Source organism: Notamacropus eugenii, chromosome 5 (genome assembly GCF_028372415.1).
Source record: "Notamacropus eugenii isolate mMacEug1 chromosome 5, mMacEug1.pri_v2, whole genome shotgun sequence".
Lineage (NCBI taxonomy): Eukaryota > Metazoa > Chordata > Mammalia > Diprotodontia > Macropodidae > Notamacropus > Notamacropus eugenii.
This window is the reverse complement of record NC_092876.1, coordinates 281,572,693-281,595,248: the sequence shown is the minus strand read 5'-3', so window position 1 is coordinate 281,595,248 and position 22,556 is coordinate 281,572,693. Positions and strand designations below refer to the sequence as shown.

General features: G+C 38.1%; 1 protein-coding gene across 19 annotated transcripts in view; it reads left to right on the top strand.

Annotated features, from left to right (window-relative positions):
* The window catches only part of LYPD6B (LY6/PLAUR domain containing 6B), a 220,507-nt gene that overhangs the window by 105,051 nt on the left and 92,900 nt on the right, over positions 1-22,556 (top strand). For 16 of the 19 annotated variants that reach the window (XM_072613149.1, XM_072613139.1, XM_072613128.1 and 13 more), the window contains one exon: positions 5,264-5,423. The exons of 2 other annotated variants lie outside the window; for them this stretch is intronic. The gene's annotated coding sequence lies outside the window, so the exon portion shown is untranslated. Of the gene's footprint in view, positions 1-5,263; positions 5,424-17,974; positions 21,220-22,556 lie in introns of those variants that run through there. One more of the 19 variants, XM_072613138.1, reaches the window with a different exon arrangement.

Genomic DNA, 22,556 nt, shown 5'->3' with positions numbered 1-22,556 from the left:
TAAATTGTTCTTCTGGTTCTTCTTATTTCATTCTTAATCAGTTCATCAAAATACTCGAAACTGTTTTCCAAGGTTTCCTATTAGTTTCCAGTTCTTGATTTTGTTTTGTTTTGGTTTTGGTTTTTTGTTTGTTTGTTTGTTTGTTTTTTGGCCATCACAGAAAGAGCTACTATAAATGTTTTTTGTGCCCAGTGTTTAGCACAGTGCCTAGCATATAGTAAGCACTTAAGGTTTTTTTATTAGACTTGATGTGAATTGGTCTTGGCCTATTGTTTTATTCCTGTGAAAGAGTAAATCTTGTAAATCATCAAGAATGATCACAAATGACCAAAATATTATTTTGGCTACTCAAAACAAATCCACCTAATATTTTAAACCATTGGAGGTAAGCAGTGGATAGTCAAATTTTCTGACTCCTGGGGTCAGCATAAGGGAATGGAAAGAACATGGGACTGACATGGGATCAAGAGGCTTGGATTCTAGACCCAGGTTCATGACTTTCTGCTGTTTTTCCTTGGGTAAGTCACATAACCTCCTTGACTCTGTTACCTCATCTCTAAGATAAAAATGTGTTAATATATAATGCTTTCCCTACCTACTTTGAGATGATCAAACAAGATTTACTGCACCAAAGCCAATCAGTGGTTAAAGAACACTATTTTAAAAGAATATTTAATAGCGTTTTGTTTTCTTCCAATTACATGTACAGATAGTTTTCAACATTCATTTTTGTAAGATTTTGAGTTCCAAATTTTTCTACCTCCTTCTGTCCTCTCCTCCCTCTCTAGGACAGCAAGCAATCTGATGTAGGTTATACATGTGCAGTCATGTTAAACATATTTCCACATAAGTCATGCTGTGAAAGAAGAACCAGAACAAAAGGGAAAAACCAGGAGAAAGAAAAACAAAAAACAAAAAAAGTAAAAATAGTATGCTTCTATCTGCATTCAGACTCCCTAGTTCTTTCTCTGGATGTGGTCAGCATTTTCCGTCATGAGTCCTTTGAAATCATCTTAGATCACGGCATTGCTGAGAAGAGCTAAATCTATCATAGTTGATCATTACACAGTGTTGCTGTCTGTTGCTGTGTACAATGTTCTCCTGGTTCTGCTTACCTCACTTAGCATCAGTTCATGTAAGTCTTTCCAGGTTTTTCTGAAATCCACCTGCTCATCATTTCTTAATGAACAATAGTCTTCCATAACATTCACATACCACAACTTGTTCAGCCATTTCCCAGTTGATGGGCATCCTCTCAATTCTTTGCCACCACAAAAAGGGCTGCTATAAATATTTTTGTACATGTAGGTCCTTTCCCCTGTTTAATGATCTCTTTGGGATATAGACCTAGTAGTGGTATTGCTTGATCAAAGGGTATGCACAGTTTTATAGCCCTTTGGGCATAGTTCCAAATTGCTCTCCAGAATGGTTCGATCCATTCACAACTCCACTAACAATGCACTAGGGTAAAGAACACTGTAAATTACAGGTTTTTAACCTTTGTTTGTACCATGGACTTCTCTGAAAGTCTGGTGAAACCTGTTAGGATGTCCTCAGAATATTTTTAAATGCATAAAATAAAATGTATATGATTACAAAGGAGATCAATTATATTGAAATAGTCATCAAGATATATATGTGTGTGTGTGTATACACACACACACACACACGTTTTAAAAGTTCACAAATGCCAGGTTAAGAACCCCTTCTATTATTATAAGGTGCTGATGATGGTGTTTCCTCTAAATATGGGTAGGTTGTTTCTTCAGAGGCTAGGTTTTATTTGATTTTTAACCGTTATAGGAATACAGTGTGTAGGCAGCTAGGTGACTTAGTGGATGGTATACTGGACTAGGAGTCAGGAAGTCCTGAATTCCAATCTAGGCTTAGACTCTAGTTGACTTGTATAATCCAGGGCAAGTCATTTGACCTAGGTCTGTATCTGCAAAATGGAGACAATAATAGCACCTACCTTCCAGGGTTGTTGTGAGGATAAAATTAGATAATATTTGTAAAGTGCTTTATAAACTTTGAAGTGCTGTGTAAATGCTAGCTGTTTTTATATGGTGATCCCAAGACTGGTATTTGTGTGCATCATGTATAGTTAATTTCTGATTAAAAAGGATGATATAATCATCCATAGAATTTTATTTTTTAATTCTTATTTGGGACTATATTTTTGTACTATAATGATTTCTCTTTATATCCTTGCTCTACTCCAACCCACAGCCCCCGATACTTATTGGTAACAAAGAAAAACAGCCTAGCAAAACTGACCAACTATTATCATCCATATTTCTGTGTCTGTACTCATCTGATTTAGGAATGTAGTGGTCACTGCATTTATTGTGAATTCCAATGACTTTTTGTGTTTTTATTTATATTCTTGCATTCATTGTTGCATATGCTTCTTCTGATTCTGCCTGCTTTGTATCAATTCCCACCAATCTTCACATTTCCTGTCTTCCTCTAGGCTGTGATGAATGTTTCCCTCCCATCCACTTTAGATTTGCATTTCTCATTTGTCATTTCTTGTGGCACGGTTATATTCTGTTATATGCATATACTACAATTTGTTCGACCATTCCACAATCAAAGAGTGCCTACTTGATTCCAGTGTTTTTTACTACCCTAAAATTGCTTCTATGAATATTTTCATACATATGAGAACTTTCTTTTTGCGTTTCATTTCCTAGAGTGAGATGAGGTCAAAGGGGATGAACAGTTCGGTAACTTTTGTCATACAATTCCAAATGCCATTCCAGAATGGTTGGTCCAGTTCCCAGCTCTCCTAATAGTGTATTAGTGAAATTGACTTCCAGCAATTCCTTCAACATTGACTATTTCCCTTTTTTATTGTCTTTGCCAATTTCTGTATGAGATGAAAGCTCAGAGTTGTTTTACTTTACTTTTGTTATTATTGATAGTAGAATTTTTCTATATGGTGGCTTATAGTTTGTATTTCTTTCAGAAGTTTTGTTCATATTCTTTATGGCATTCAGTCATTTGATTTTAATTAATCAACAAGTATTTCAGGTTAGAGTTAGTACCTACAGTGTTCCAGAACTGTGCTGGGAAAACAAAGACAAAAATGAAATATTCTCTGTCCTTAAGGAGCTTATATTCTACATGAGCAAACCACATGGACGTAAAGTAAATTCCTGGTAATGAATGGGCACTGATAGCTCAGGGAGGGCTGAGGAAGAGGCAGATAATAAGGAGGGAATGTGCTTCAGGCATGGGGAACAGCCTGTTCAAAGGCATGGAGCTGGGAAATGCAATGTCATATGAGGAACAGTAAGAAGGTCTATTTATTTGGACTAAAGAATGCATGAAAGAGAGTAATATAAAATAAAACTGTAAGTAAGGATTGGAACAAGATTATCAAGGACTTCACACATCAAACAGAGGCATTTATATTTAACTCTAGAGATAGTAGGGAACCACAGAAGTCAAGCAGGATAGTTACACAATTAGATCTGTGCTTTGAGCTGATCATTTTGGTAGACTTAGGACAGTTTGGAATATTGAAGTTCCATACAAAGAAACACGGAGCATACAAGACCGTAAAGCAAGGCAGCTTTATTGACTTAGTAAACATTTAGGAAGTAACTACTGTGTGGTAAGTGCTAGGGATACAAAAAGAGGCCAAAGTCAGTCTCTGTCCTCAAGGAGTTTAAAATCAAATAAAGGAGACAACAAGCAAACAAATATGCACAAACTAACTATAGGATAAATAGGGATTAATTAAGAGAGGGAAGGCTCTAGAATTTACAGAGGTTGGGAAAAGCTTCCTGTAAAAGATGAAGCTTCAGCTGGGACATAAAGGAAGCCAAGGAACACAGTAGGTGGCCATGAGAAGGGAGAGCATTTCAAGCAAGGAGACAATTGCAGAAAATGCCCAGAGCTGAGACATGGAATAGTATGGAGGCCAGTGTCATTGGACCGAACAGCATATGGAAGGGAATACAGTGTAAGAAGACAAACTTGAGGGGACCAACTTAGGATATGTTGGATGTTCAAGAAAGATGGTAGAAGTCATTCTGGTCCATTGGAGCCCTGGAGAGAATGGGGCACTCTCCTCAAACCTGTCAAGTCTGATCATTTTGTAATGTTTGTATGTGGATCTAGGTCAACCTAGCATTGGGAGAAGGAGTGAGGAGCACTTATGGGGTGGCCATTGGTGTTGATTCATACTGGTGGAAGGGAGGGAAGACTCTGGGGCTATTGGAAGGTAGTTGATACTGCTTGAAGGAAAAGTGACTTTGGGATATTACCTGCTTTATTTAGCAAGGAGCTTTGAGCTGTCCCAGGGGTTCTTCTTTAGTGGATTGGGTAGGCTGCTACTGTAGTTCTTATAATCAGCTGAATGGATGGCTTGAAAAGGAGAGATATTTGAAGCAAGGGAAGCTAATTAGGTTAATTTCACAAGTCTAGGTGAACTGTGATAAGGGCTTGAACTTGTGTGATGGGTGAATTCAGGTGATGCTGTGGAGGTGGAATCAGTAAGACTAAGCAGCAAGTGATTGGCTATGTGGAGTGAGAGAAAATGAAAAGTCAGCAATGACTTGAAAGCTGATTATATCCTCAGTGGAAAAAGGGGAATGTCGAAGTGGGGTGGCTTTGAAAGATGAGTTCAGTTTTTATTAAGTTTAGTTAAAGGTGACTACAAGACATCTGATTTGGAATTTCTAGTAGGTAATAAATGATGTGGGACAGTTGCATTGTATAAAGAGTAGGGATATAAAGATCTGGAAATCATTTATATAGAAATGATCATTGAACACGTGAAAGTTGATGAAATCACCAAGGAAGGATTGAGATAGAAGAGAAGGGGGCCCAAGTCAGAGCCTTGGGCTATCCCCACAGCTCTTTCCACTCTACCACCGTATATAGGCTGAAAACTGTAACAATTATAAAACCCAGAACTAGTCAATGCTGGAGGAGCTGTGAGAAGATAGGTACACTAACACATTATTGAGAGAGATGTGAATTGGTTCAGCAGGCTGTGGGTTCAGGGAAGATAGCACTGTTTTAGCATCAGTTTAAATGGAAAAGTATTTAGGATAGTGAACTTGTCAGAGAATTTGTGGAATGCTTTCCAAAGCCAAACATGAATGATTTGTGGATTATCTGCCATTTAAAATAGTCACTCCTCCTCTTTGCTAGTTAATATGAATGATTAAAGTCTTACTCTAGATTCATGTTTGCTTTCCTACAGAATGAGAATGCTCATATTGGTGATTGCTTTCTTCATCTGTAGGTGTGGATGGAAAGAGTAACTGATGACCCCCTGTCCTTCCCACGGTATCTGCATAAGGAATGTTGGCTGCGTAATCTGTGTTTGTGAATTCTTCAGCATCCTCTGCTGAAAAGTCTTCCAGAAACACAAGTGTTTGCCATCTTTAAAGCCATATTCTCAGGTAAGTGGCACTAAGCCAGAGAGAGAGAGAGAGAGAGAGAGAGAGAGAGAGAGAGAGAGAAAGAGAGAGATATATGGCAGCTTAGCAGCTTGGGTGATATGCTCTCCCTTCCTTTGGATGATTGCCACTGAGAGTTAAGAGCCAGGCTTTTCCTATGGCTTGTAACCAGCCTTATTCCTGTGGATTTTCTGTTGGGCTTATTAGCACTAGAAAGGAAGCAGTTCTCTTTCAGTCAGGTGCACACAAAGGCTGTTGTTGTCTGAGGGCTAAGCGAGGAAGGGTGACTGTGCTTCTGGGCTGTACTAATTTTCAGATGGAGACCCATCAGATGTAATCTTCCACCTCATTAAGGTGACCCAGGGCCTACCTCTCCTTGTAATAATGTTAGAAGAGCACTTAACAGACTTGGTGACTGCTGTAAGCAGGGTAGCTGAGGAGATCCAGGGTGAGTGGGGACAGATGCCATAAAAAGCAAAAGTGTGTGTGTGTGTGTGTGTGTGTGTGTGTGTGTGTTTGCATGTTTGCACAAGTGCGCCATGCTTGCTCACTCTTCTCATATCCTGTTCTAAATGTAACAGGTGGAGGAGGCAGTAATCATTTGGCAAGGTAAAATAGCAGAGATACAGATTTCCCTACAATTTAATTGCTTTTATTTCTGACTTGAACTTTAGCTACATCTTTTGAGATTAAATGGGAAATGAAATAAATTAGGCAGAATAGCATAGATTGAAAAAATTGAGTTTAGGAAGTTAGATCTTAAGACATTAGAGTTATTCTGCATGAATTATGGTGAGCCCTCATTCTTTGCTTCCAAAGAGACCAGGAAAAGATGAAATGAGCTAAGGTTGCAGCAGAAGGAATTTAGGGGTAGACATTTAAGGGAACTGCCTGCCTGTAAGCAGCCATCAGATATTAGAAAGAGGCTATTTGAGAAAGTTATTACATTATCAATTCTAGGGGGAGGAGGGGTTCATTTGCTTAAATAACCAATAAGCATTTATTAAAGTATGGGGGAGGTACTGGGCTAGGTTCTTGGGGAATATGAAGACAAAAATTAAATAATCCCTATTCTCAAAAAGCTTGTATTCTTTTGGGAGAGGTAGTGTTTACACATGTAAGTAAATATAAAATAGACATCTTTTCATAGGATATCTAAGCCATTTTTCAACTTCAAACCTATGGCCTTGTCTTCTTTGAAAAAAAGTTTTATTTTTGCCTTTTGTTTCCATATTATAGTCATTACTGGAAATATTCCTAACTCTCCCTACAGAATTAATCCTACCTCATAGCAAAGCAAAAATACTCAGCACAGTGACCACATCTGACCCTGGGAAAGTCACTTAAATTCTGTTTGCCTCAGTTTCCTCATTTATAAAATGAGCTGGAGAAGGAAATGGTAAGCCCCTCCAATATCTTTGCCAAGGAAATCTCACATGGGGTCACAAGGAGGAGTTGGACAAGAGTGAAAAATGACTGAACAATATAATTTGCTTGTCATATACGATTTAAGATTTGAAGTTATGTTTTCAAGTAGTTGTTTGCAATTGGCAATTCTTTGAAAACTGCTTATATCCCTTTACCATTTGTACACTGGAAAATGGTTCTGTGTCTCATGTTTCTGTCCGCTCCCTATAGATCTTGGATATCAGAGTTTTATCAGGGGTATTTGATTCAACTCTTTTTCCCACTAGACTTTTTCTCTTAGTATTCCATCTTCATTGACTTTGTTTATGCAAATATAATTTTGTTGTGTGTTATCAAAGTGATTTACTGTGTTTTATGATGACATCTGTCCCTTGAGTAGGAATTTCCCCTGTAACTGTACTTGTGAGGATAACTGGCTAAGACTGAGGGGCTGCAGAGTGGTGTGTGTGGTGGTTTCAGAGCAGGGTGGGCCTGGACTTAGTTCCTCCTCCCTCTTGCTGTCTTTGTTTAAGTACTTGTCCTCCAGGATCTTACATATTAATGCAGGAGACCACATGTGAATAAATAGGTGCTGGGTGAGTACAGATAAGTTTGTACTTAGAGAGTTGAAGAAAGGTAACTTTAAGGTCATTTTAAAGGGTGAGACTTAAATGGACAAGGAGACCAGGAGAGGCCATTTGTAGGTGGCACAGGGAATAGGTGGTTGCAGTGTAGTCAGGAAGACGGGAGCTCAAATCTTTACACATTTAATACTGTGTGACCTTAGACATGTCACTCAACCTTTTCTAATCTCATTTTTCTCATCTGAAAAATGAGATAATGAAGCACCTACCTAACAGGGTTGTAAGAATCAAATGAGATATAACATATCTAAATTTCTTTGCACACTTTAAAACATTTTACAGATGTTAGCTATTATTATTTTTAGAAAAATGTTATCTCATTGTTGTCTCATTATCTCTCTGTTGCCTCATATAATAGAATTTTGTCTAGTGTAGTGGCTTGAGACGCCAAGGGAGCAAATTACTTTTATGAGGTCATAACAAATTAGTGGTGAGTCAAGAATAAAATCTAGGACTCTCTCTTTTCTCTAGCTAAAAATCTACTTTTTTCTGTAGAAAGAACTTTTCTCCATCTGTCCCCATTTAGGGTCATTAGCCAGGCATGAAGGACTATTTTAAAGTGCATGGATTTTGTCTTTAAAAAAAAAAATCCTACAGTAGATCACTGCTTAGCCAAAATGAAAGAATAGCCATATTGGAGGCCTCATTTGGTGAAAGAAACTTGAAGCTGGTTTGCAACGTAAATGGAGCAAGCTTGCACTTGGGCCTGTTTCTAGTGGCCCTGCTGTTTGTTTCCTAGCAGCTATGACATGCAGCCAGATAACCAGCCTCTTGAAAACCTTGTTGAACATTTCTGTTCCTTTCACTGTGCAAATCTGTCAACCATCGTGCTTTGTAAATAAAGGAATGTAAAGAGAACAAGGAAAGGCATTTAGAATTTCTGCAGTTTATTAGGCCTGAGTGGATCAAGGTGGCCCAGCTAGCCATTCAGCTTTCCCACTTGGTGTCATCCAACAGAGGTGTCAGAGTCCAGAGGCCACCTCCTCATTGAATACAGTTGAATCACATTAAAATGTAATTCAGAATTTTTAAAAAAATACAACAAAATGTGTAATGTGCAAATTCATCTTTAGCTAGGAGGAGGGGGGAAAAAGCAGAGAAAGGAAAGGGTTGGGGAGAAACAGCATCTCTTACTACATAGGAAACCACCCTGGAGAGGGGGTAGGAGTTCTGGGAGGGGGGCAGGGTGGGAAGAAGGGCTTTATGGTCCTGGGTGGGCAGGGACAAGGGTCAGGAGAACAAAACTGAAAAAAAGTTTTGGCTGTATAATAAAAACATACTGTGTTGCTAGCAATTGAGAAATAATTAACAAAATAAATAAAAATGCAATAAAATATACAAAACATTGCCTTTTAAAGTTGTTCCATGGGTGGCTCGGGGATCCTTATGTATGGATTCATGACCTGTGCTTTTATGTGAGTTTGACACCAGTGCCGTGAAAGATAATTCAAAGTTAATCAATCACCAAGCCCTTATTAGGTCCTTTTTATGTGCCAGGCGCTGTGGTAAGCATTGGGAATATACAAAGAAATGCGAAAACACAACAAAAGATTCCTGCCCTTAAGGGTCTTACATCAGAGTGGGGGTGACAGTGAGCAAATACACAGATACATATAGCATACATACAGAGTAGAAGGCAGTAATCTTCAATGGAAAAACCCCAGGGGTTGGGGTAGAGGAGCCAGGAAAGGCCTCTTGCAGCAGGTGGTCATTGGGCTGAGTCTTGAAGGATGCTGAGGCATTGGTGAGGAGGGACAGGATTCAAGGCATGGGGGTAGCCAGGGCTAAGACACTGTCACATGGTCATTGGATTGTAGAATGTGTGGAGGAGAAAGAAGATAGGAAAGGTAGAAACAGGTACAGATAGGAAGATCCTTGTGACAAACAGGATTTTATGTTTGATCGTGAAGTTCCAAGCTGCTGAAAAGCATCTTTTCAATACAAATGTTCTTCTGATAGTGTTGAATGATTGAGAAACATGGAACTTCACAATCAGCAAGGAGTAGAAAAGTTTCTGGTGACTCAAAAGGGAGCTACATGGTGGGTAAAAGTAGGCTGGGGCACAGGTCCAATGACTGTAAAGGATATAACAATAATAATGACTAATAACAGGAAAAGCAAGTAATACAATGCTTCTAAGGTTTGTGAACTGCTTTACATATGTCATCTTATTTGATCTTTCCAACAGCTCAGGAAAAAAAAAGCTCAGGATAAAGCACTGGGCTGGGAATCAAGAAGATTCATCTTCCTGAATTCAAATCTGACCTCAGACATTTACTACTTATGTGACCTTGGGAGAGTCACTTAACCTAATTTTCCTCAGTTTCCTCAAATGTAAAATGAGCTAGAGAAGGAAATGGCAAACCACATGTCTCTGTCAAGAAAATGTCAAATGGGACCATGAAGAGTTGGATACAAATTAAATGTAAAATGACTGAAATTATTATCCCCAGGAAACTGAGTCAAGGAGAAGTTCAGTGACTTTCTCAGAGTCAGTAGGTCAGCTAGTAGGTCTCAGGAGTAGCACTTGAATTCAGGTCCTCTTGACTCTAGCCCTAACACTATATGCACTGTACTACCCAGCTCACCCATTAAGGAAATGGAGGCTGGCAAAGGAAGTGAATCAGTCAGCTTGTAAGATCATGGTGTAGAACACATAGATAGCAGAGTTTTCCACCTGCTTCACAATGTCACTAAACCTGTAGCTCTGCCTCCAGTGCATTGGGTAGATCCTCCGTGGAGCATCTATGAAAGAACATGAACATGATTCAAATAGGATTAAAAAGGCCTGATGATCTATAATGAGTGAGGCAATATTCCCATTGATGAGATCACAGATCTATTGGAAAGCTCATAGGGTCATGGATTTAGAACAGGAAGGCTGTAAGCTCCTTGATTGCAGGAACTGTTTACTGTTTGGCTATCTAGTCTTATTCTGTCATTTTACAGAGGAGGAAACTGGGGCACAAATAGAAAGGTTGTGACTTGTCCTACTTCATCCAGGAAGCATGTGGCAGAGATGGGTTTTGAATCAAGGACCCAGTCTGATTTCAGACTGAATTGGTTTATTTTCTTTTCATAAGTAGCCCTTATGTAGAGAAGGAATCTAATCTTAGTAAATTGAGGCTTACCTCTTGGTGTTTGTTTTTGAATTGATTGGAGACAGCATTTCTTGTAATGCCCTTTGATGGGGAAACCCACAGTGAACTTCTGGTTCCTTTTGTATGAAAACCTTAGAATCTGGGAACCACTGGCTCATTTTCTACAACCCAACCACATGAAACAATTCATTTGGTAGATCTGAAGATAAAAAGGTGAAAAGTGGAGACTATAACAGCCAAGGCTTTCTCATCTTGAGCTCCTTCCCAAGAACCATTTGTTTCATGTGGTCATTGAGACCTAACATCAGAGAAAATATCCTTTCTCTTAGGGAATCAACTTATTCTCTCAGCCATTAGCCAGCCAAATGTGAAATGCCCTTTAATGATAAATGGTCCACAGGCTGTTGTACCCAGAACCAAGCAGTCCATCTGTCCACTTCCTGCATTTTTACCTTCTTAACTGCTGAGCCAAAGTGCTTTCTTCATTTTGGCTCTTTACATCAAGCATTTTCTTCTCATCAGTGAAACAGCAACTGTTAGAGAGAGACTAAGTTTGCCTTTTAATCACCTAACACCTGAAACCTCCTCACTGGTCTCAACTGCTTCCTCACTCCCACTGCAATAAATTCTTCACATGGATTGCCTTGGCCATTTTCCTAAACTGGTACTTGTATATGTTCACACCCCCTATTCCAGTACCTTCTAAGGTTCTACACTGCCTACAGGATAAAGCCTAATATTCTGATCTATCATTCAAATCCTTTCTCCCACCAACCTTTCCTGAATAAATGCCCCATTCTAATCATATACCTTTTGCTCACAGTATCTCCCCTTCCCCAGAATACTTCCCCTCCATTTATCTTACTCTTATCCATTTTTAGGTTCTACTCAGTAAGTCAGTTCAATTCAACAAGGATTTATTAGGACCTGATATGTACCAGGTACTATGTATACTAAGACCCCCCCCGCAAAAAAAAGAGAAGAAATAATTCTCAAAATAAAGGAGCTTAAATTCTGCAAGATCTCAGAGGAAGCCCTGTTTGATCCCTCCTGCCTGTGGTAATTTCTACTTCCTCTAACTTTCAAAGTTCCAACACTTATTGGTCTTATTTCACCTGGAGGTGAGGGACAGGATTGGAGCCAGGGTAGGAATGGAGCCATGGGGAGAAACCAAGACTTTTATTGGGCCTTTGTGAATTTTGGTTCTTCAGGTGAAAGGTTGAGGAGTGGAATCAAAAATGTAAGATAGTGGGTCATTAAGCTCTCTAGTAAACAAAGCTTAGAGTTGAAAAGAACTCTGGCTGGGCTGGTGCCTGTCCCTAAGGTGGATAATTGTCGGTAGTAGTAATAGATCGTAAACTGGGTCTGCTGTTTGAAGGCAGTTTGCAAAGACAAGCATCATCTGGGAAATCAGGAGGACAAACCAATGGAAGATCAAAGTGGGGATTTCTAGGGTATGATAGATAAGAAACCATTTTCTTTAATGGGAGGATGGCTGGCCTACTTCATCTGGGGAGTGAGGGACTGACTGGTGGAGGTTCTCCATTGTCCCAAATACTTGTTAGCTATATTGTCTCATTAATCCTCTACATTATGAGCTTATCTCTTTCAATTTTGATGATTACCACATAATTACCACACTTTTGGCCTTATAATTAGTTGTTTTTTTATTGTTCTTATTGCCTAGGCTAGCTTTCAAGTATTTTGAGGGGAGAAACTGTGTTTTACTTATCTCTTTTCTTGGCGTATAGTAGGGTTTCACACAGGTTTGTGGAGTGAATGTTGAAAGTATGTAGTTAGTTAGATTTTCGTATACCTTATCTTCCAAACTGGATTGTGAACACATTGGAGACTTCATAAGTCTTTCTATCTCCTCATAGCACCTAGTGATACCTTGACATTTTAACTACTAAATAGGTAATATTTAATTGAATCATATTTGATTGTCTGTGATATGAACAGAAACAGGTTGTAAGGATGAAATAGCTTAAACAGGGAAGCACAATGATAAAGTCAGGGGAGAAATATGTTAGTCTTTTAAAAGACATTTCCATTTCCATAAGCTGGAATAGGGGTACCAAGAAGTTTGTGGTTTGGATAGGGACATTCTTCATATGGTTATCCTTATAATTCTCAAGGAAAATGTACCTAATCTTTTTTTTTTAAGTTTTATTCATACCTTTTGATTTTAATAATTATTTTTCCTTACAGAGTCTTACCTACCCAATGAACTCTCTTTTCTAATAATAAAAAGTTAAGCAAAGTAAATTAATATAACAACCGTATCTGACAGCATCTGTAGTATTCTGGATCCCTTAGTCGCTCAATTCTTTACAGAGAAGAGGGTTATATATTCTCCTACACCAAGAATTATCATTATAATTAATCAGAGTTGAGCTGATTTTCAGTTTTCATTTAGATTACTGTAGTGATTGCTTGTATTGTTCAGAGTGTGATTACTCTTCACCAGTTCATGCCATTCTTTCTCTGCTTCTCTGCATTCCTCATATTTGTCGTTTCTTATGGTGCCATTTATATACTATGCTTTGTTCAGCCATTCCTCAACTGATGGACACTCCACCTTTTCCAATTTTATTTATTTAGTTTTGTAGCTGGAAAAAAATCTCTCTGGATATTAATGATAGCTAACATTTATATAGCAGTTACTGTATGCCAGGGACTGTGCTAAATATTTTTCAAATATTATCTTATTGGATTCTCACAAGAATCCTGTGAAGGAAGTGCCATTATTACCTCTATTTTGAAGCTAAAGAAACTGAGGCAAACTGAGATGAACTGATTTGCCCAGGATCACACAGGTCTTCCCGACTCTAAGGTCCAATGCTTTATCCAAAGTACCACCTAGACACCCTGGTGTATATGGGACCTGTCTTTTTGTCTCTGACTTCCTTGGGGTATTTGCCCAGTAGTGAGATTAAAAGGTGTCATGGAAATCCAAATTTGTTTTCAGAACTTTGGATCCACCTACAGTATAACAAAATACTTTTCTTCTTATCATTCGCTCCAACATTAACTACCTTGGTCTTTGGTCATCTTTGCCAGTTTGATAAGTGTGACATTGTGAAGTCAGAATTGAAGTATTTTTCCTTTTGCTTATTAGTGATTTTTTCAGTTCATATCTTTTTTGTGCTAAAGACATCAAATAACTTTGACATGTTCCCAGATAACCAATTTAGGGGTATAGATTTTGAGAACCTTAAGGAAACATTTCCAGAAATGTAAAAATGGGTTTCCCAAAATTATTCAAAGGAAAATTATACAAAAGAACAAAGTAACTTCTTCACCCTCCACCTCAGCATTTCCTAGACACAAAGGCCCAGTAATGCCTCTATCTGACATTTTTATTTTGATGCATGAGAGTCCAGAATGTTCATGAGATCCACTAAATGCCACCCACAGAGTTTAATTGGTTTTTAAAATTGCAATTATTCTTAATGACATTAAATGCAAAGAAATGAACAGCTGCACAAGAATTTTTAATATAGTTTTTGAAGTCACCCCCACTTCTGTTATTACTATAAATTTTCATGAGATAGCAATTTTATAGTATCCATTATTTTACCGTCTGTACTGGAGATCTTAAACACTAATTTGGTAAATTCATAAGTTAAAGTAATCTTTGGGCTATCCCATCATTGGACCAAGATTGAAAGTGTCTCAGATCTGTCTCTTAGGTTTGAACCATATGACCTAGGGAAAGTCACTCTCTGAGCCTCAGTTTTCTCATTTGTATGATGTAGAAGCAGTATGAATTACTACTCACACTACATACTTACTGGATGGCATCATTATGAGGATCACAGGACATTTTATATATATGTATATATATACATATATATATATGTATATATGTAGGAGCACTAAATAAGTAAGACATGTTTATTTAGCACTTTTAAGTTCAAGAATACTTCTCTCACAACAATCCTGAGAGATAGATGACATCAATTTTATTATTTCCATTTTACAGATGAGGAAGCAGAAACTGTAAGAGGTCAAGTGATTTTCCCAGCATCCTTCAAAAGAGAATTTCTTAGACAGGATTTGAATTCCTGGCTTCAGATCCAAAGTTCTGTTCACTGTTCCATGTTGCTACTTATAATGTAAAAGTCACTTGTTAGTGCTATTGCTGGGTCAAAAAGCATGCAAGTTCAGTAACTTTTTAGATATAGTTCTTAAATGCTTTCTTGAATAGCCATTCCAGTTCACAGCCCCCTCAACCATGTATTAATGTGCTTTTTTTCCTGTTGTGCCTCCTTTTTGTCAATATCCTTTTCTTCTTTTTGGTCAGCTTTGCCAATTCGATAAATATAAGGTAAAATATCAGAGTTGCTTAAATTTAATGATTCAGAACATTTTTTTCCTATAGTTATTGAGAACTTGGATTTTTTTCCTTTGAAAATCAACTGTTGTATCCCTTGACCATTTATCATTTTGAGATTGGTTTGTATTCTTATACATTTGAATCCGGTCCATGTATTTCTTAGAAATACTCCAAAGAAGGAGGGAAAGGAGATATAATATGGATATATGTGCATACACATATATGTATACATACATGTATCTATACGTAGACACATGTACATATGCATATATGTGTCTTTATATCTGTCTGTAGCTTTCTATAGCTCTGTATCTTTATAGAATGATTTTGTTGTTTGGTCATTTTCAGTTGTGTCTGTCTGATTCTTCGTGACTCCATTTGGGGTTTTCTTGGCAGAGATACTGGAGTGGTTTGCCATTTCTTTCTCCAGCTCATTTTACAGATGAGGAAACTGAGGCCAACAGGGTTAAGTGACTTGCCCTAGGATCACACAGCTTGTAAGTGTCTGAGACTATATTTGAACTCAGGAAGAAGAATTTTCCTGACTCCAGGACTCATACTCTACCTACTTCACCACCTAGGTGTGTATATACATGTGCATGTGTATGTTTATGTGTATAGATATGCATATATACACAAATACATATGTATATATGAAATATGGCAGCTCTTTTTTTTTGTAGTGACAAAGAACTGGAAACAGAAGAAGTGTCCATCAGTTGGGGAATGGTTGAACAACTTATGATATATGAATATGATTGAATACTATTGTGTCATAAGAGATGATGAAAAGGACAATTTTAGAGAAACCTAGTGTGTGGAAATTATATTTTGTTATTGATTCCCATGAGCACCCCAGTAGTTAGAATGGTAAATAAGTATGTAAGTATCGAGAGTAAGGTAGTAATAAATAAGAAATAGGGACTAAGAGTTGAAAGAGGAACATAGAAGTCACTTGTCGAAACTGCATCTAGAGACTATTTACTAAGTTAAAAGTCAGCGAGGTCCCACTAAAGGTCTTCTGTCTGCAAGCTACAGATAAGTACCAGACATATGCAGTAAAATTAGAGAAATATTATGTTAATGAGGCAACCCTAAGGTGGTATTGATAACTTTGAGGTGACATTGATGTACTAACCAGTGAATCCTAAGGTGGTACAGATAAGACTTAAGCTGCTTCCCTCCCCACTACATCAGTGTATGAATGGGACTCCTAAACCCTACCCCTTGAGCACTTTTTTAACTGTTACGGGTCTACCCTGCCTGAATGCTCCCAAGTCCAATTCACAGTGACATAAGTGATTCTCTGTGCTCCTCTCCCTCCTACTCTCTTTGCCTGCTGTCTGCCTCCTTCACCAGAGCCATTTCCCCACCATCCCCACACAGTCTGCCTCTGGACTCTCTGTACCTTATTAAAGTGTGATTGATGAATTATTACCCCCTTGCTTCTAGTTTGATCTTTTCTGGTGCATGACCAAAGATTGGGGCTGGTTCACCCTGATCCTACAGGGACCTCATTATGGTCTTTTCCTTTAAAGCATAAGCTGGATATCCAGACTGGGTAAGTATGGTGCTGGGTAGAAAGCAAAGGCTGATAAAAGAACCCTGCCTCACTCTGGATAGGGACCTCCTTTGAAGTTGAGGGCAATTTGATGAGCAGCTGCTAAGTAAAAAAAAGTCTACTTCCTCTTCCATTTGACCAATATTTGAAGGCAGTGTCTCCTCAGTTTACCTCCTTACACTAAACAACTCTTTTTAAGCAATCTTTGTATGGTATGATTTTTAAATTTTCTCACCAGTTTACCCTCCTTTACATAGTTATAGACTCTAGAGATAGAAGTTAGATTAAAGTTCATCAAGTCTAACATTCTCATTTTACAGATGAGGAAACTGAGATTGGGGGGAGTGAGGTTTTCAACATGTCGCCCAAGGTTACATAGATAAGAATTATGAAGACTAAAACTCAAACCCAGGCCTTAGGTTGAAGTCTTACCCTACAGAGTACAGCTAGACTATCTCCCCAGACTCAGAGCTTCTCATTAAGCAACTACACAGAAAGCTATAGAATCAAAATAACTGCCCAGAATTTGTCCTTTTGGATACTAGGGCCCTCTGCTAAAAACCAGAGCCTTCTTTGTCTCCTAGTCACTAATAAAGTTAATAAATAGACATTTGTTGAGTTCTTGCTATATCTAAGATAAGAAGCTTAAAGTTAAATGCAATAATAACTCAAAGTTAAATATATTTCAACTGTATTCAGCACTAGTAGATAGACAGATATATAGACAGACAGACAGACAGATAGATAGATAGATAGATAGATGAAAAAACTGAGACATAGAGTTTAATAATTTGCTCACAGTCACACAAACTATCAAGTATCTGAGATAGAATTTGAATTCAGGTCCAACTCCAATTGTCACTCTATCCACTGTACTACCTAGTTGCCTCTAGGAAATAGAACTGGAATTTCCATTTTCACATTTTAGGTCCCAAATCCACTGCCCTTTTCTCTAAAATCAAAACTTATATCTACAGATCTATAGATAGATGTATGTATATCTATGATATGAATATAAATAGTAACTGTTTCTGTTTTGGCCAGTAACTCTGAGGATCTTCCCCTCCCAGTTTGATTTTTTTTTTTTAAAGGGGCCTCCCTTGACTCATTTCTTAAAGAGGCCTATTCACTGAATGGGTGTTGCCTCACTCAAAGTGAGAATTTGAAAAGACCTTAGTCTAAAAGGGCCAAAGTCTTCCACTGCAACTTGGACCATCTCTGGTCATCTGGATCTATATCTGGCCATTGGACCCAGATGGCTCTGGAGGAGAAAGTGAGACTGGTGATGTTGTACAGCCCTCCATCACTCAAATCAATGTAAATTGCAAGTCATGTCATCATCTCCCTGATATCATGGTCCTCTTCTAGAATGAAGGGCAAACCATAATACCAAATATATGTAATACATATTATATGTAATACTATAATAAGCTACTAATACATTAGTATTATTTAATATATAATATATAGATATATCTTATACAAGACTGATTTCCGCCTTATTGGCATTTATAGTGTTTCACTATAATTCAACTTGTTAGGCACTAATGACATAGATACAAACAGACAGCATGTTGAATATGTGGCACTGGAGATATTCAAATGTAGATCTCTAGAGAGCAATTGAAATATGAGATTAAAATTCTTCAGGAGAGTTTGGGGTTAGAAATAGGTCTTTGAGAGTCATCTGCGTATAAGTGGTCATTGCATTCATGAAAATGAACTAACTTGTCATTGAAAAGAGTGTTAGAGAAGAGAGAAGAACCGAGGACAGAACTTTGGGAGATACCCATATTTAAGAGTCAGGGCAAGATGTGAAATCCCAAAAGTCAGAGAGGGAGGAAGTGAACTGTGAGAGTGAAAAGCCAAGAGAAAGGAGAGGGGATCAATGAGGAAGAGAGAGTTCCAGTTATCAGATGCAGCTTGGGAGTCTAGGGAGATGAAGACTTAAGGAAGGCTGTTAGATTTAGGGGGGAAAAAAGAAGTCTTTAATAATTTTAGAGACAGTTGCCTTCGAAAAGGAGGTGGTACCTAAGCAAGGGCTTGAGAAAGTACCTGGTGAAAAGATAGAAATAGCAAGTCCAGACTCCTGTTATTTGACTCACAGAGTGTCAGATTTGGAAGGAACCTCAGAGGCCATTTAGTCCAACCCATACCTGAATAAGAACCTGCTTGACAACACGTCCCCAAACTGGTTATCCAGCTTTTGCTTGAATGCCTCCGATGTAGGGGAAGCACTACCTCCCAATGTTGTCAATTTCAGTTTTGGAGAGTGCTAATTATTAGGATGGTTTCACTTACATTGAGTTAATATATGCCTCTCTGCACATTCTATGCATCACTCCTGGTTCTGACCTCTGGAACCAGAGAATAAATCTCTACCCACTTACATGGGACAGATATTTGAAGATAGCTCTCATTTCCTCAAAGTCTGCTTTTTTCAAGCTAAGCATCCCCCTTTCCATCAATGTCTTATTGTCTGGCATGAATTTAGGGGCATTAATGGCACTTACAATACTAACAATCTTCCTTTGGACAGTCTCTGTCATATCAGTGCCCTTCTTAAAATGCAGATCTGAACACAACTCTTACAAAGTGGTCTGACCAGAGCAGACCAAAAAGTGTGTGAGTGAATGAGAAGAAGAGAGGAAGGGGGAAAGAGGTGTGAGAGTGACAGAGATACAGGAGAGAGATAGATAGAGATAGAGAAAGAAAGAGAATCTATATTCTTCCTAAGACACAAATCCAAAATGTTAGAGAGATTGTTGAGACTTGTCAAACTAGGTGACTACTAGGTTTTTCTTAGTGATTCAGATTGCGCTATTAGAAGAAAAGTATTTCTAGATAAAGTCTCAGGTAAGAAACTAGAATATTGAGGCATAGGTAGTGTTTTCATTGCTGCTGACAATTGAAGGGTAAAGGGTTCAAAAGAGAAAGACTGACTTAGAAAGTGAATAAGAAGACAATGCCTAAGAATAAGATGTGAATTTTTGGATCATAGCTTAAGATATAGGAATGATAGTTTCCTGGCTGTGTATATAGTGCATCTAACAAAAGCTGATCATAATGGAGCCCATTGTTTGTTGTTGAGATTCACTCATTCATGTCTGACTCTTTGTGATCCCCATGGAAAGACCCCATGAAAAGTCTATCCAAAGCCTATTCAAAGTCTGTCCAAGTCCATGTTCATTGTTTCCATGAAACTCTCTATCCATCTCATAAGTCACGTCTTCTCATTATGTGGTTAAAGCTTCAGCTTCAGTATTTGCCCTTCCAGCAAATAGCCTGAATTAATTTCTTTAAATATTGACCAATTTAATCTCCTTGCTGCCCAAAGGATTTTCAAAAGTCTTTTCCAGGACCACAGTTTGAAAGCATCATTTCTGTGCCACTCAGCTTTCCTTATGTTCCAGCTCTCATGGTCATACATTACTACTGCAAAAACCATAGCTTTGACTATTTGAACCTTTGCTGCAAGGTGATATCCCTGCTTTTTAGTGTGCTGTTCAGATTGGCCATAACATTCCTTCCAATAAGCAAGTATCTTTTAATCTCTTGGCTGTACTTGCCATTTGCAATGATCTCTGAGCCCAACAATATAAAATCTGACGTTGCTTCCATTTCTTTTCCTTCTGTTTGCCAGGAAGTGATGGGACCAGTTGCTAGGATCTTAATTTTTTTTTATTAAGCTTCAAGCTAACTTTGATACTCTATTCTCTTACCCTCATCAAGAGGCTTCTTAATTCTTCTTCACTTTCGGCCATCAGAGTTAGTATTGTCTACATACTTGACATTGTTGATATTTCTCCCAGCAACCTTAATTCTAGCTTTTGATTCATCTACATTTCACATGATGTACTCTGCATATATGCTAGTATATGCAGTCATGTAGTCATCCTCCAGTCTTCCCCCATAGTGTATTAGACGCTTTTGAACTTGAGGGGCTCACTTTCCCCTGTCATCTCTTTTATCATTTTTAGTACTGTCCACAGGGTTTTCTTGGCAAAGATATTGGAGTGGTTTGCCATTTCCTTCTCTAATGGATCACCTTTTATCAGTGCTTTCCACTAAGACCTGTCCATCGTGGGTAACCCTGAACATTATAGTTCATAGGTTCATTGAGCTACATAAGTACCTCCTCCATGACAAGACCAGGAGGGGAATGTAGCCTGGAATCCTGCCAGTTTAATCACAAAGTCTTTACACTCAAGAGAAAGGGGAAAGGAAAAAACTGATTCTATAGATCCAACCAGCAAGCTATAGGCATAGTGGGTAGCCATGATAAAGAAAAATGGCAGATGAACCTCCCAGAAGGTCACAGAAGACAAAATCTAAGAAAGAAGCTAGGAGATATGGTACCAGACGTCTATAAATAAATGTATGATATTTGGATAACAAGCAGGATAAACTAAAGATCCTAATGCAAACATTCAAATTTGACCTCACAGGTACTACAGAGACAGTGCAATGAGTCATATGACTGGAATTTGGCTTTGGAAATAAAGCTCTTTGTTCAAAAGAATCAGGATAGGTAATAGGGCTCAGAGGTAGTAGAAGTATGGCATTTTATACTATGATGGACTTGATGGAGAAATATAATAAGGGAGGGGCATTTACATAAAAATCACTGCAGGCAGAAACACAAGAGTTTTCTTTTGTGTGTGTGTTTTTAGTCTATAAACCAACTGAACAGAAAGGAGATAGAAGAGGAGTTTGGGAAACAGATCACCAACCTGGTTCAGAGGTATGACATAGTAATGATGGAAGTTTCTTGGGGGCAGGGATGGTCTCTCTTTTCTCTTTGTATTTGCGGTGTTTAGCTCTGTGTCAGGCACATGGTAGGCTCTTAATAAATAGTTGTTACTCTAGGATTATAATATTATAGATTTAGAGAAGGAAAGGATCTTAGGGGCCATTTAATGTAATCCTTTCTTCTTACAGAAGAGGAAACTGACGCCTGCAGATGTTAAATACGTGCTCAAGGTCACACTGGTAATAAGTGTCAGAGATAGTTCTGGTGCCTCGTGGTAACACAGAATATTTAAAATAATGGACCTATTAGAAGCTCTTACTGAAGCATTCAGGCTTTGGAAACTTTACTTGAATCTTTGAAAGGAGTAAAAGCAGTTCTGAATAGAGTTTATATGGTTTGGAAGAACCTTAAGAAGTTCTCTGAGTTTGGGTAGGGCATATTTGGCACTTGCATATTTATGCATATGGACCAACCATGTACGATTGAGTCAGGTTAGGTCTTGTGCAGCCAGAGAGTCTAATGTGCTGGAGATGACTGGCCGTTCTATACACTTTGCCTTGTCTCCAGGGTGTTTCAGTATGGTCACAGAGGCAAGTATCAAGGACCCACTTTGTTTTGTTTCTCTTAACTACAGTGCATGAGAGGAGTCTGAGTGAATATCTAAGTTTGACAAGCAACTGCATGTGAAGAATGAATTCATTCTGTTCTCCCTTTTAGGGTTTTCAAGTATCCCATCTCTTCTTCTAATACTAACTGGTGTAGAATCTTATGGCGGAAGAGAGATGAGGAACTTTCTTTTTGGCTTTGTACAAATTAGAAAAATTTAGAAAACCATAAGATGATAAAAGGCCAGAGGACATGACTGAGAGATTTAAGCAGTAAAATATACATTTTAGTTAGATTTCAGATGTAGGAGGGGCAAAGGGAAAAACTTTTAGAAGATCATCAACAGTTTGGAGAAGAGGAGCTGTTTCAAAATTATCCAGAGAAGAAGGGTTAGTGGGTAATGGGAACAATATTTAATAAATGTTTTAGTATTGCCTGATATATCTAAAAATATTCAGACATCTAGAAAGGAAAAATTGGAGGAAAAATTGGAAGGAGTCAGTTGAAGTGGCTTAAAGGAACCTGTATTAATCTTCACGTAAAACCTGTAAAGCCTAGCACTAAGCGATATGTATTGACATATAATTTTTAAGTATTTTGCATGTGTGCATGTGCACGTGTGTGTATGTGTAGTGGTGGATTGTTTTGCTTTCTTCTTGTACATACTTACTTTTGACCATATACCTGCCCTCTTACCCAGTAATACTATAACAGAATTTAGC